The following is a 12,619-nucleotide window of genomic DNA, read 5'->3' on the forward strand; positions in this document are numbered from 1 at the left end:
CAGAATTATCAAGCAAGATAACCCCCTCAATTGATAAACTCTATTATTATGGGGTTGTCATCCAATGATGATCTTCATGAGATGATGAAAACTTTGGCTTTTAACACTGTGACTTTGTAACAAAATGTCATGTCTTTTTAATAGGAAACAAGGTCAAGTATTCACAACTTGGAAAAACAAATAGGGCAAGTAACCTCAAGTGTAGGGAAATTGGAAGCACAAATGAATGGAAAATTACCCTCCCAAGCTTTGAATCCAAAAGAGAATGTTAGTGCAATAATGTTGCGAAGTGGGTAAGAACTTGAAAGACAAAGGTCGAAACAGATTGAGATGGAGGAAGAAGGAGAGATAAAAACCGAATTAAGTACAAAAAAGAAATATCCTCCTCCTTCCCAAACTGAAACAACAAGCAACACTCCAAAGGTAACTCCTCACTCAATGAATTCCAGTTTTAAAATAATTCTACCCTTTCCTATGAGTTCTTCTAGGTCAAGGAAAGAAGACAAAGAAAAAGGATTTTAGAGGTTTTCAAGAAAGTTGAACTCAACATTCCTTTGCTTGATGTTGTCAAGCAAATTCCCAAGTATACCAAATTCTTGAAGGAGTTGTGTACTACTAAGAGAGTTTTCAAACTGAAAGGTTACGAAACGGTAAGTATGAGTGAAGTTGTATCTGTTGTTATTCAAAAGAATATGCTTTTGAAGCAAAAAGACTCATGTGCATTTATTATCCCATGTGTTAATGGTAATGCTAGTTTTAAAAAGGCCTTATGTGATTTAGGTACATCCATTAGTGTTATGCCTAAACATGTTTATGATTCTCATAGTCTTGAGCCTTTGAATAAAACTAGTATTGCAATACAACTTGTGATTCGTAGTTTTGTTTATCCACTTGGTGTGATAAAAGATATCCTAGTCAAGATTGATAGTTTGGTTATTCCATGTGATTTTTATATTCTTGATATGGAACATGATTCTTGTGATTCTTTAAATAGCACTCCTATATTGTTTGGGAGATCATTCTTGAAAAATGCCAATATAAAGATTGATTGTGGTAAGGATACTTTGTCTTAGAGGTTTTTTTATTTTGATTGTGAGGATGGATTAAGCGTAACTTTGAGTTATGGCTATGATTTTACTGAGATAGAAGAGATGGAGAAGGACATAGGTGTTCCCCAAAACATGCATGAATCAACATTAGCTTTGAAAACTGTTCCCCATGGTAATGTCTTTATTGATTTAATACTTTCACATAAAAAGCTTTTGCCATCTATTTTACAGCCCCCGGGCTAGAATTGAAACCTTTACCTAATAATTTGATGTATTCATTGGTGACAACAATACACTTCCTGTGATCATTGCAAAAGGAAAAACTTGTGAAGTTGTTGTGTGATCACAAGACGGCCATTGGATGGACTTTAACCGATATCAAGGGTATTAGTCCCTCAATGTGTATGTATCACATACTATTAGAGGACAATGCAAAACCAACAAGGGAAATGCAAAAGAGGTTGAACCCGCCTATGATGGAGATAGTGAAAGCTGAAATTTTGAAACTATTAGATGCAGGTGTCATATACCCCATCACGGACAGTAAATGGGTGGCGCCAATCAATGTGGCGCCCAAGAAGACCGGAATCACATTGGTGAAAAACAAAAATGATGAACTCATTCCTACTCGCATCTCGAGTGGATGAAGAATGTGTGTTGATTACAGAAAGATAAATCTTACTATACATAAAAATCATTTTCGATTACCATTCATGGACCAAATGCTTAAACGCTTGGTAGGTAAGTCTTTTTATCGCTTTCTTGATGGATATAGTGGATACAATCAAATTTTTATTAATCCTAAAGATCAAGAAAAGACTACATTTACATGTCCATTTGGTACACATGTATATAGGAGAATGTCTTTTAGCCTCTGTAATGCACCTGCAACTTTTCAAAGATGCATGATGAGTATTTTTTCTGACTATGTTGAAAGAATAATTGAGGTTTTCATGGATTATTTCACGGTATATGGTGATTCTTTTGATAAGTGTCTAGAAAATTTATCTTTGATCTTGAAAAGGTGCATTAAAACTAACCTTGTCTTGAAATATGAAAAGTGTTATTTTATGGTAGAACAAGGAATAGTTCTTGGGCATGTTGTGTCTTCACGTGGATTAGAGGTTGATAAAGCTAAAATAGACGTTATTTCATCATTGCCTTACCCCTCATATGTGAGGGAAGTTCATTCTTTTCTATGTCATGTAGGTTTCTATCAATGCTTTATCAAAGATTTCTTGAAGATTACAACACCTTTATGCAAACTATTAGCTAAAGAAGTTGATTTTGTGTTTGATCAAGCATGTAAAGATGCCCATGATGAGCTTAAGAGGCATGTCACATCTGCCCCTACAATCCAACCACCAAACTAGGATGAACATTTCGAGATAATATGTGATGGGAGTGACTATGCAGTAGGCGTTGTGCTTGGGCAAAGACTAGGGAAGAATTTGCATGTTATTGCATTTGCTTCCTGCATGTTGGACGGAGTGCAATACAATTACCATACAACCAAAAAGGAACCTTTTGCTGTGGTGTTTGCTCTTGAAAAATTCAGGTCATATCAACTTGGTATAAAAGTCATTGTTTTTACTGAACATGCAGCTTTAAGGTATCTTTTGAAGAAAAAAGAGTCCAAACCAAGATTGATTAGGTGGATCTTGCTTTTGCAAGAATTTGATCTTGAAATCAAAGACAAAAAAGGTGTCAAAAACAATGTGGCTGATCACTTGAGCCAACTGAAGACCGAGGATATACAAACCAAAACAATAAGAGAGACGTTCCCCAACGAGTAGTTGTATGTGTTACATTCCTCTACAAGACCATGGTATGCTGATTTGGTGAACTATTTAGTCACCAAAGAATTCCCTCCAGGATTGTTTACATCCCAAAAAGACAAGTTACGAGCTGATGCTAAATATTATTTTTGCAACACTCCGTACCTGTGGAAATTTTGTGTCGATCAAGTAGTAAGGAGATGTGTACCATAGGATGAATTTCATTCCATTCTCACTTTTTGTCATTCTCATTCTTGTGGTGGGCATTTTGGAGCAAAAAAAACAACCCATAAGGTACTTGAAAGTGGTTTCTATTGGCCTTCTATTTTTAAAGATGCATATCACTTCTGCAAATTATGTGAGAAATGCCAAAGAATAGGTAATATCAATCATAAGAATCAAATGCCTTTAACGAATATTCTTGTAAGTGAAATTTTTATGTTTGGGGTATTGATTTTATGGGTCCATTTCCCTTTTCTTTTGGAAGTCTTTATATCTTTCTTGTTGTTGATTATATGTCCAAGAGCATTTAGGCGAAAGCCACACAAACTAATGATGCTAAGGTTGTTTTAGATTTTGTCAAGACTCACATATTTGACAGGTTTGGAATCCTTAATGCTATCATTAGTGATTGTGGCACTCATTTTTGCAATCATTCAATGGAAGCATTGTTACGCAAATATCATGTGACTCATCGGACTTCAACAGCCTACCACCCTTAAATGAATGGCCAAGCTGAAATTTTAAATCGAGAAATCAAGTCTATTTTGGAGAAGACAGTGCAACCTAACAAGCGAGATTGAAGTCTATGACTTGTTCATGCACTTTGGGCTTATCGAACTACTTACAAATCACCTATAGGGATGTCACCTTATATGATGATTATAGGAAAGCATGTCATCTACTGGTAGAGCTTAAACACAAAGCTTTTTGGGCCATTAAACAATGTAACATGGATTATAATGTTGTTGGGATTGCAAGAAAGTTGTAATTGCAAGAGTTGGAAGAGATTCGAAATGATACTTACAAGAATGCAAGGATTTACAAAGAAAAGACTAAGAGTCTTTATGACCGAATGCTTACAAGAAAGGAGTTTCATGTTGGAGACAAAGTCCTTTATCATTCGTGTTTGAAACTTTTTCCTGAAAAGTTACGCTCTAATTAGATTGGACCATTTGTTGTTTCTAATGTTTTTTCTTATGATGCAGTTGAAATTACAAGTTTAGAAACCAATAAAGTACTCAAGGTCAATGGGCATCGCTTGAAACCTTTCTATGAAGGTTGGACAGCAGAACTCACCGGTTCTGTGGAGTTAGCTGAACCAATCTATAGAGAATAAGCATGCAGTATGTCGAGCCAATGACATAAAACAAAAGCGCTTACTGGGAGGCAACCCAACATAAAAAGAAAAAAAAATTCAGATTTGCTTTCTTTTTCTCTTATCTTTTATTTTTCGTATTTTACTTTATCTTTGTCATTCTTTTATATTCCTTTTCTTTTATTTCAACATTGAGAACAATATTGTGTTGTATTAAGAGAATTTTGGTTTTCTTTGTTATTTTTCAAAAAAAAAAATATGTTTGATCTTTTGAACTCCCATTGGTTTTTGAGAATATGAGTATTATGTATGAGAGTTAGTTGAGATACAGGAAGATATAAATCAAATGAATGAGTTTGCATGCAAGTTTTAATGTTTAATTGGTTTAGGGATTGACTTTGAGTTTATGTCATGTTGACTTTAAAGTGTTATACCAATGGAAGCTTTTGAACCTTCAACATTATATTCTTTGAGTGTGCATTCTTTCAATGATATGTATCTATAGAACTTGCTCCATATCTTGTTGAGATTACATTCACATTATATATATACATGAAGATGATAAAGGCGTTAGGAATTTTAACCACTTGAGCCAAAAAGCCAACCTAAAGCATATTATCCTTAGTGAGCCCGTTTTGAGCTTGTTTATCTTTTCTTTGCTTTATCCATATATAAGCCTTAACTTTTTATATGTTTCTCTTTTTCCCTGGCCAAGGATTAGTAGAGCATATACTTGTGATATCTCCTAGAATTATGGTTGGAAATTATGTGAAAAGAAAGAAGAAGTGATGCTTGATGAAAAGATGGGCAAAGTTGCCAAAGGTGGAAAAAAAGAAGAAAAAAAAAATAAATTTTAAAAAAGTATTCCTTTATGTTCTTAAGGTTTTATGTTGAAAGAGCTTGAAATCAAAAGAAATTAAGCATTGGTGATTAAAGATGAAAAATTTATGTGCTTTGATGGAATATCTTGTTTGAAATATATTTTTTTTTTCTTCAGAATGCTCTACTTTCTTTGGTTTGAACCTTTCCTTTTACTTTCTTTTTCCTCACCTTAACCTTAGCCCCATTACAACTGAAAAATAAGACTTTTTGATTCATGCATTGCTTGTAATATGTTAGTAATGAAGATGAGATTAAAGAGCAAGCTTATGGTAGAATATATTCATTGATTGAATTTGAGATATTCAAACATATAAACCCTAAACACATGAGTGTTAGAGTGTATATCAATGAGAGGACCTATCTCTTTGGCATGGAATATATTTCATTTAAATCCCGACAATTAATTGAGTTTCGAAGTTTGCATGTAAATGAATTCATGAAAATTTATACTCTTCATCCTTCTTGATTATATTCTTGTTTATAATGAATATATTCTTGGACATTGATGGGAGATTAAGAGATTGGTCATAATTATTTTCAATTTGATTTTATATACCTTTTCTCAAGGACGAGGACGAGCAAGAGCTAAGTATGGGGGTATTTGATGTAACCATATTATTCGATAGTTTCACTCGCATTTAACTAGTATTTTGCCCATGTTATATATATAAAATGCCTTGATATTTTTTGTTTTATGTTTTTAAGTCACTTTCGAATGAAAGATGCAAAAAAATGTAAATTAGAGGTAATTAGCAGATTTGACGCTTAATTGATGTTTTGTGCAGAGCATGAGTTCTAATGGTCGAAATGAAGTGATTCCAGTGGAACTAAAAAGATAAAATCCATACCTTGCGAAGCAACTAAGCTCGATAATTGTTGTTGATAATTGTTGATTGTTGTTGATAATTGCAAAAGCAGACTCTAAGTTATTATTCTAAACAATCTATTACAAAGTTTGATATCAAAACCGGAGTTATGATATATGAACTTGCGAAGCAACTAAGCTTGATAATTATGGCGGAACTACATTACTAAACTTGGTTGTCAAGAGATCAATCATTAATACGGACATCTAACTTAGCAATAGATTGCTCACAATAATAACTTAGAGTCCGCTCTAGCAATTAAAATAATTAAGCATAGGAAATAAGCATAGGAGCTCAAGCATATTCATTCTTCATATAAACTAAAAAGAAAAGGTAAAATAAATCTCACAGTTCTTAAAAACTGAAGATTTTTATGTCCTTACAACCAAGAAAAAGAGTTTAGCCCTTCATGTCTATTGAACAACTAATCAAAAAGGGAAAAAAATGCATGATTTCGGGTTTTTTAGAGGAAGGTGCATTTTTTTTCTCTTGGATAGCCGCTCCCCTTTCCTTTCTCTCTTTCTTTTTATATCATAAGAAACCCTAATCCCTTTTCTATAAAAATAATATTTTCCTAAGTAGACAATTTACATTTAAGTAGTAGGTATATCAATTTCCATATTTTTCCACCTAGGTAGGTCACTTATTACAATAAGACCACTCAAAAAAAATTTAAAAAAAATATATGCATTTTTCACCAATCAGGCAGGTCGCCTGCAACAATTAGACCACTTGCAAAAAGTATTTGCAATTCTTTACTACCGGGCAGGTCTCCTAGAACAATTTGATCATTTTTTTCAAAAAAACAAAAAAATGAAGGGCTTCCACGTTTTTTTCTTTACAAACTTACTATACAAAACCAAAAGAAAATGAGGACTTTTTTATACTATAAACATACCAACAAATAGAAACATGGCAATACCTTAGCTTTTATCATACATTAAACCTTAGCTTTTATCAGGTAAGACTTATTTGGGGTATTTATACCTTCCCTTTATGCAACCAGTCTCCGTGCCCGATGTCTAAAACCAGTTTAGGTTTCTAGTGACCAAAATACTCGATGGCAACTCTCATTCCTCTTTCCACTGATAAAAGATAAGAAATCCTTGTCTCCCCCATTTCCTAATTTACATATATGGAGATTTGGACGCATTTCACCGCGATGCCGCACACGTGCGACAAACAAGATATCATATATTTGTTCTTTTCTTAGAAAATTTTTAATTGATTGTCACGATGTTCGAGTGTGACACTGGGAATCAGTTTGCTCATTTTCACTAGCCTTTTTCTTGTTCTTCCTCTTCTTTTTGGCTGGAACTAGAGCCAACATCTATAACCATAGGTTGTTCTGAAACAAGTTGTTTGAATGCAATTGAAAATGGAGCCGGTTCAAAAGCTGGATCTGGTCTCAATCTCTTGAGCTCATGGTGCGGTGGACGCATTCCTGAAGCTGCAGGTGAAATTGCATTTTTTGGTACAACATACCTAACAATAGCAGCTCTAACCTCTTGCTCTTGACTGACTGTGATCTCGGAACATCCAAATTTTACTCCCCCATGCACAATGTTAGGTTGGGAATGGCTTGGATCCTTGACCTTATCCAACGCAGCGTAGTGTTTTCTTTTAGACTTTATTATTTCATAAAGAATTTTCAATGACCCAAAATCACCTGTTTCACCAGCTTTAATTAGTCAACCACCAATGAAAAAAGAAATAAACAAATTGCAAAAATATAATATGTAATATGAAGCAAATTCTCAATTCCTCGTGTAGGTAAGGATACCTGGAAGAGAGAGTATCACGGGGCGTGCTGCCAATTGTTCAGCCTCTTTCTTGTTTCTACCAGAAACACTAGTATAACTTCCACCATTGAAAACTAAAGTGGACACAAAAATAGGCAATAGCCCTAGTGGCTGAACAGTGTTGTAAGTAGGCTTTGCAAGATGCACCTTCACCGCAAATTCATTCAGAATGGATTTGCAAAACAACGTGTCTTGTATATATAGCCAAACAAGAACAAAGAGGAACTTGTAGAAAAGTAAGAAGCATAGTAAACATTCTTGTCACTGCACAGTGCTGTAACTGGGGCATTCCAGATTCACCTTGACTTCAAATTCATACAGGATAGATTTGAAAATTATAACCAAACAATAAAAAACAGAAGCTTGTGGAAATGTAAGAAGGCAACATTTTCTATTCACTTACATGATCAATCAGAAGAGATTTTAAAACATCAATAATAGTGTAGAATGACTTGTGAATTAGGTATTTGGATATATAGACAACCAATGATATTCATTTGAAAAAAAAAAAAAAAAAAGTAATATTGCTTTGAAAATGGAGGGAAGCCATACAAGTTGTCACAACGAAGAATGTCAGAAGCCTAAAACACAAAACTAATACATGAATGAAGCCCCTAAAGAACAACAACAAAAGGATGAAGAAGAAAAGAATTAATAGCATTTGAAGAGGTAAAATTTACAATTTGTTCACAAACCTCATGTAGAAGTGGACATCCTTTACCCTTTTTAGAATACTTTCAAGTGCCAGTTTCGCAACATCTTGTTCAACTTCTTTTCGACAAAAGAAAGTGTTTGGCAAGGTATATTGTGCTCCATCTACCCATATAGTTGATCTAAACCTTGGTGCATGTGAGGATCCTTTATTGAAAGTTTGATATACTGGGAGCTATGAGGATGATCTTTACGTGTATTCTTGCAGACGATTCTTGAGCAACAAGCGCTCTAGAAGGCCTTAAAAAATCACACAAATAAAATTTAACTCATCTGCATTATCAAATATAATTAAACTTCAAACAATTATATACAAAGAGTGCAAGCAACAAACTAAATATGACATATAAAGGCACCCAGGTAGCCATCCCATACAATCAAAAGTCTTAGATGCAAAAAACTTAATGTCACTTGAGGTTTCATTGAGCAAGATGAACAAGACCATCTGCTAGCTTAAGCGTACAAATTCAATAACTTTGTGGAAACAAAGATCATTAGATTTCAAGAATCAAATAGTTGAATTTAAATTCTCAGTAATAGTAGAGTGACCTCTTTACGAAACCAAGATAAACAAAGTTTACATCAAACAATCAATGCTTATTCCTTAATCAAGTAATTATTCAATAATATCAATCTAAATACACAACTCCAACAATTATTCTAGTAACATTAAATAATTTATCTTCATAGCCAAGCAGAGAGATTTGTTACACTAACAAAATGCCTTCTTATTGTTTTATTACAATTTCTATAAATAACACATTCTTATTGATTTGTCACAATTTCTACAAATATAATGAAACTAACAAAATAAAGGATTAGTAATGAATAATTATTTCTATATACGATAAGGAAACACCACCTGCATCACAAAGGAAAAAAACTACTTTGCCATTTAATAGCCTAGAAACAAAAAAAAAAAATGATTCCTTTTTACATTTCTCTTTTTAGGAGACAAAAGATTATTCTTTTTTTGACATTTAATCAACCTATTAAAACGCAAGATATAACTAAACAAGCAAAAAATGCATCAAATAATATTATTCTTTTCAACTTTCTCTTTTTTTAAAAAAAATACATAAACCTTCAATATACAAACTTTCTAATCCCCACAAAACAAAAGGCCATTTCAAAAATCCCAAACATTAAAAACTTAAAACACCCAAAAACATAGCCTCAAACCATAATGCAAACCCATTAAAAATCCAATTTTTTTCTCCAATGTATTCGAGAAAGAGAAATATTTTAAGAAACGCAAGACTTACGGGTAATGGTAGAGGCAGCCGAAATCAAAGATGGAACGGAATCAGGAACTTCAGCTGGATTTAGGGTCGGGTCAGGGAGTGGAGTGGAGTCAAAATAGGAGTAATTCCTTGAGCTGGAACCAAATGCAAACCCAAACCAAGAGTACTACAAGGAGATACAGCATGAGATTGAGTCAAAGGAGGAGGAGGATGAAGGGAAGCTGGGTTAGAGGGTTCGAGTAAGGGCAGATTATCCATGGTTAATAGAAGAGGAAGTGCATTTGTGAGTGTTAGATACATTTTAAAATTCAATTTTTAAAAAATATATATTTTTAAAACATAAAAACAAACAGCTTTTATAATCTATGCCTGTAATCCAACAAAAGGCGGGCGTGCAGGTTTTTTTTTTTTAATTTTTAGAAGTACGGAGTATTGTTAGGCTAGATTGTATTTTTGTCAAGTGTTTGAACATAAACATGTATTATTTAATGATATATTTTTACATATTTTTTATGGATTGATTTAATAGTTAATGGTTCTGTATATTTTTATATTTTTTTATATGTTTTTGTTAATCTATTGATTCTCCACACACATATTCACATTATACGTGTATGATTAAACAAAGCCTTTTGTTAAGCTATTTTTCATGGAACACATAACACTTCAAAAGCTTATATGCAATACTGAAGCACATATCATCTTGAATGCATGCTATGTAATGCTTCATTTGGTATATGAACACAAAAGAAAATGGATGAAATACGCATGCAAAAGATGTCGTGGTTTGTTTGCAGTGGTTTTGGTGCTATAAACGCCACATTGACACGGTGGCTCCCTATCTATTACAGCCTCCAGGTTAGATTTGCAACATGATTGATGATACTAACTTAGTTCTTCTTCGTTTTATACCCCAAACCTTGACTTTAAGGAGAGGCTCAATTCAAGTAATTCAATCCCCTTGAAATATTTCTCATGTAGTGCTTGTTGTGCTTTCTTTTCCTTAATAATACACTTATCATTTTAATAAAATATGGATCGTGAAGTCAATTCGATGTCCTACCAATTTAGAATCTAATATAAATTAGATTTTATATCCAATCAAATTAGAAGCTTATCTAGTTAAATTATATATATTTATAATTTATTTAAAAAAAATTATTTCAATTTATTTAAAAATATTAAATAATATCATTTTAGGTTAACCAAGTCAAGAGTTTGATCTATGATGTGAATTTTATTCCAGTTGATTTTTATAATAGTATTTGAAGTGGTGGATCAAATAGCTGGAATAGCTCAGTTGGTTAGAGCGTGTGGCTGTTAACCACAAGGTCGGAGGTTCAAGCCCTCCTTCTAGCGCTTTCAATTTTCTTTTCGCCTCCTTTATTTTTTTTTGCCTGTTTCTTGCGGGACTTTAATTATATCGTTTTTTAGCCCATAAAAAGTACATTGCACAAAATACAATATATTTCACAGAATATGGAAGTCATTTTCTTGGATAAAGAAGTGATCTCTTGAAGCTTTAACCCTTTCTCTCCCATAATTAGTAACTAATTATCAAATAATTATCTCTTGAAGTGATATATATATATATATATATATATATATATATATATATATTAGTAACTAGACTTGCTATGGTTAATTCTGACATTATAATTATTTATTGTATGGTTATAACTTATCCTACGCTTGAATGGCTTAACTAATTATCAAATAATGATGTTATTATTAATATTATTGTAAAATCACGACTCAAAACATACAATGTTAATTTTAAAAGTAAAATAAATTCCATTTACTTTGTAATTATGATCTATTAAATAGATTTATTGAATGCACTTCAAAAATTATCTTTTTGTTTTGTTAATTTAGCTAATTGCATCATGATTGTTATAAAATTACAAAGAGTACAATTTTAATAAAATAAATGTTTCTCATTACCTTTAAGGTATGTTTACTAAGAAAGATGTTTTGGGTAAAATGAAAGAATGGATGGGAAATAATGGACGACTTACCATCTTTCTTGTTGTTTGGCTAAAGAAAAGGAGAAGGATAAGAGTTAATTCATCCAAATTAAAAATATATTCCATTCAAATTAAAAAATAAAAATAATATTATTCCACATTGGCTAGGAGATAAGAACTTAGTTGTTTATATAGTATAAGGATCACGTCTCTTCTCAAGAGGTGTTTTTTTAAAAATAAAACTTACTATATGGCTCCAACCCATCAGCTAAAATACTACTTCTTGAAGAATCTGTCATATATAAGAATGATCACATAATCATTAACAACACATGTTGATGTTACTATTCTACATCAACTAAAAGATGAGGATTTTAGTCATTTATATAATATAAAAATCAATATACAACACAAGAATCACTTCTCTCCTTAAAAAAACACATTTCAATAAAATAATATATACTATGCGACTCAAACCTATTAATTAGGATAATTTTTCTTAGTAGTCATATTATGTGTAAATATGGGTAAACATTATCAAAAGAATTAAAAATTATAACTAAGAAGTGATTAGAGAGGTACTTCCAATCCTATCTTGAATACCTATCTTTCTTGTTTAATTTCTCATTCTCAATAGCTCCTTTCTCATCCATCTAAATCTCTCTCGAAAAAAGAAAGAAAGTGTAGGGTAAGAAAAGAGATAATTGTTCGAGTTATAAAGAAACTACTTATGAGTGACTATGAATTAATAAACAGGTATTTACACTTATTATATTTTAAACATGTTATTATTTCACATTAAAAACACTATAATTACAATGACTCAAGGCAAGCATAGCAAACCGATGCAGAGGATGATAATTCTACAAGGCAAGTATGGGAAGAATGTGGTATGTTTGGGCATATGAGATTTGAGCAATCTGATTGAAGAATAAAATGGGCTAAATAGACAGTAGCTATTGTTTCCTGGGCCAAGAGATTCTTCCGAGGAAATTGTGACTT

At 32.4% G+C, this 12,619-nt stretch overlaps 1 non-coding gene and 1 pseudogene across 1 annotated transcript; one reads left to right on the plus strand and one right to left on the minus strand.

Annotated features, from left to right (window-relative positions):
* Positions 1–7,124: 7,124 nt before the first annotated feature.
* Positions 7,125–12,270, minus strand: LOC118049376 (double-stranded RNA-binding protein 8-like; annotated as a pseudogene).
* TRNAN-GUU (transfer RNA asparagine (anticodon GUU)) lies at positions 10,936–11,009 on the plus strand. Its single transcript has one exon. It is a non-coding gene; the product is annotated as a tRNA-Asn (tRNA).
* Positions 12,271–12,619: the final 349 nt, after the last annotated feature.

Source organism: Populus alba, chromosome 4 (genome assembly GCF_005239225.2).
Source record: "Populus alba chromosome 4, ASM523922v2, whole genome shotgun sequence".
Lineage (NCBI taxonomy): Eukaryota > Viridiplantae > Streptophyta > Magnoliopsida > Malpighiales > Salicaceae > Populus > Populus alba.